Source organism: Nannospalax galili, unplaced genomic scaffold (assembly GCF_000622305.1).
Source record: "Nannospalax galili isolate Female #2095 unplaced genomic scaffold, S.galili_v1.0 scaffold86, whole genome shotgun sequence".
NCBI classification, from domain to species: Eukaryota; Metazoa; Chordata; class Mammalia; order Rodentia; family Spalacidae; genus Nannospalax; species Nannospalax galili.
In genome coordinates, this window is record NW_008354174.1 from 817,626 (window position 1) to 817,863 (window position 238).

Here is a 238-nt window from a genome sequence, read left to right on the forward strand (position 1 = left end):
TATTTTCTCTTTAGTACTTATTTTAATTCTTCTTCTATATTATGGTTATTATTACTTTAAAATATACTAATTTTTACTAATAAATGCTTCTGTTACAGGAAAAATGTTAGCCATTTTACCACAATTGTCTCTTTATAGCTGTCTTTTTGAGACAGGGTCTCCTTGTAGTCCCAGCTGACCTGAACTCACTATGTAGACCAGGCTCGCCTTGAACTCACAAAGATCTACCTGCCTCTGC